General features: G+C 45.8%; 1 protein-coding gene across 1 annotated transcript in view; it reads left to right on the plus strand.

The window, feature by feature from the left end:
* Window positions 1–3,062, plus strand: part of FRAS1 (Fraser extracellular matrix complex subunit 1) — a 535,710-nt gene that overhangs the window by 522,285 nt on the left and 10,363 nt on the right. The window lies entirely within an intron of this gene.

Raw genomic sequence — 3,062 nt, forward strand, 5'->3', positions numbered from 1 at the left:
CTCCCTGCTCCAGACACAGCTTCCTTGACTTTCTTCTTTTTCAGATCTCTATCTAAATGCTAACCTCCCCAAAGAGACTTGCTTTGACCATACCAGTCAATCTAATATAGGTTTTCGTATCTTTCACTTTCACTAAATGTTGTTCATTTTTTATAGTACTTCTCACAATTTTTAATATCATATTTCTTTACTTATTTATTGCCTGTCTCTCCCACTAGGACACAGATTGTGATTAAATATCAAATTTTCACATGATCCCACCAATGCCTAAATGCTCAAAAAATATTTGTTGAATGAATAAACTATAGATGAATCAACCCATCATCTTTTCTTCCAGTTTCTCTCTTCCGCCTTTTTTTTACTTTTAATCTTTTGCTCATATCTGAGTGTTTTTTCTCTCATCCTAAAAACATATCCCATAAGAGAAAATCTCTCATCCCTACCTCTTGCTCAAACTTCAACCCACATGTCCTCCTTTTCTTTCCTCTGAGAATCTTCCTGAAGGAGTGGTGAACAGACACTGTCCCCATGGCCCTTCTTCCCAGTCATTCCTGTGTCGTCTGCTGCAGACTGGCTTTGTCCTACCACAGCTCAGAATTCTCTCTTGTCCATGAGGCTGGCTTTGTCCTACCACAGCTCAGAATTCTCTCTTGTCCATGAGGCTGGCTTTGTCCTACCACGGCTCAGAATTCTCTCTTGTCCGTGAGGCTGGCTTTGTCCTACCACAGCTCAGAATTCTCTCTTGTCCATAAGGCTGGCTTTGTCTTACCACGGCTCAGAATTCTCTCTTGTCCATGAGGCTGGCTTTGTCCTACCACGGCTCAGAATTCTCTTGTCCATGAGGCTGGCTTTGTCCTACCACGGCTCAGAATTCTCTCTTGTCCATAAGGCCGGCTTTGTCCTACCACGGCTCAGAATTCTCTTGTCCATGAGGCTGGCTTTGTCCTACTGCGGCTCAGAATTCTCTTGTCCATGATACCAGGCCCGTGGATTTTGACACTTTGTTTGGTTTCCTTTGCACCAGCCTCTCCTGACGCCATCTTGCCTTTCTGACCATTTCCCCTCCTGGCCCTCCATCCTCTGCCCTGTCAGTATGGCTGTCTCCACATTCCATGCTTGGCTCCTTCTGTTCTTACTTCAGTGCTCCTCCAGTCACCCCCATGACTTGGCTCCTCCCTGTCCTCTGAACTTCCTAACCTCCTGCTACTCCACAGCCACTCCATGAAAATTAACCTTGTCCCTGGTCTCCTCTGAGCTTCTCTTCCACACGTCCACACACAGATTGAAACTACCAAACCTCTCCAAGTGATGGCATTCAGACACCTTGTTGTCATTGTTCCATTGCTCAGTCATGTCTGATTCTTTGCAACCCCGTGGACTGCAGCACGCCAGGCCTCCTGTCCTTCACTATCTCCCTGAGTTTGCTTGAGCAGACTCAAATGATGCCATTCAGTGATGCCATCCAACTGTCTCATCCTCTCTCCCCCACTTCTCTTCCCGCCCTCAATCTTGCCCAGTGTCAGGGTCTTTTCCAATGAGTCAGCTCGTCGCATCAGGTGGCCAAAGTATTGGAGCTTCAGCCTCAGCATCAGTCCTTCCAATGAATATTCAGGACTGATTTCCTTTAGGATGGACTGGTTGGATCTCCTTGCAGTCCAAGGGACTCTCAAGAGTCTTCTCCAACACCACAGTTCAAAAGCATCAATTCTTTGGCGCTTACCTTTCTTTATAGTCCAACTCTCACATCCATACATGACTACTGGAAAAACCATAGCTTTGACTATATGGACCTTTGTCGGCAAAGACATCACGTCTCTGCTTTTTAATACACTGTCTAGGTTTGTTATAGCTTTTCTTAAGAGGTCTAGAACTGGACTCATCTCCCCCCAGAAATGTTCCTCTCACATTCACTGCCCCACTGACTGCATCAGCAAGCTCTAGGTGGCCAGCCAAAGATCTCAGGGCCAATGCCTATTTCTCCTCTACCTCCTATACCCCACCCCTGATGGTAATAAGATCCCAACTCTCAGGCATTTCTTCCTTCAGTCCCTTTGTTGTTGTTTAATCTCTCAGCTGTGTCAGACTCTTTGTGACCCCATAGAGTATAGCCCGCCAGGCTCCTCTGTCCATGGGATTCTCTAGACAAGAATCCTGGAGTGGGTTGCCATTTCCTTCTCCAGGGGATCTTCCTGACCCAGGGATTGAGCCCACATCTCCAGCATTGGCAGGTGGATTCTTTACCACTGAACCACGAGGGGAACCCTCAATCCCCTTGTCTCACCACTATATTTTGTTCATTGGCTTGTTTTTACCATTTTTAAAATTGGATTATAGTTTCTTTGCAAGGATGTGATGAATCGGCAGACTGGGATTGATATACATACTCACTGCTATATTTGGATACCTATTTCTTGCTAGAACATTACAATAACTCTCTACTTGTACCTCTAGTCTCTCTGTCATTATTCTCCATGTTTCTAAACTCCAGGTGTGTTGATATTAAGTCCACATTTAAAACATTCCAGGGACTTCCCTGGTGGTCCAGTGCTTAGGACATTGAGTTTCCACTGCAGGGGGCACAGGTTCAATCCCTGGCTGAGGAACTAGGATCCTCCATGCCATGTTGCACAGCCAAAACCTTTCCGTGTTCCCTACTACTCCGGTACTCAAGTCCAGAATCTCGGCACTGTTAATCAATTTTCCCAGAGCCCCTTCCTCCAACCCCTCAGCTCCCATCACTGGCCTGCCTGGTGCCACAGGAAATGCTCTGATGTGCATTCTGAGTCAGACGGATCTGTGTTCACATCCTTCTCCCACATGTCACAGATATGAAACATTGAAAAAGTTATTTAACATAGGGGCACTAATTGAACCCAAAGTAGGGAAAACCACTAGACCATTCAGGTATGACCTAAATCAAATCCCTTATGATTATACAGTGGAAGTGAGAAATAGATTGAAGGGCCTAGATCTGATAGACAGAGTGCCTGATGAGCTATGGAATGAGGTTCATGACATTGTACAGGAGACAGGGATCAAGACCATCCCCATGGAAAAGAAAT

This window comes from Bison bison, unplaced genomic scaffold, assembly GCF_000754665.1.
Source record: "Bison bison bison isolate TAMUID 2011002044 unplaced genomic scaffold, Bison_UMD1.0 scf7180017864228, whole genome shotgun sequence".
Lineage (NCBI taxonomy): Eukaryota > Metazoa > Chordata > Mammalia > Artiodactyla > Bovidae > Bison > Bison bison.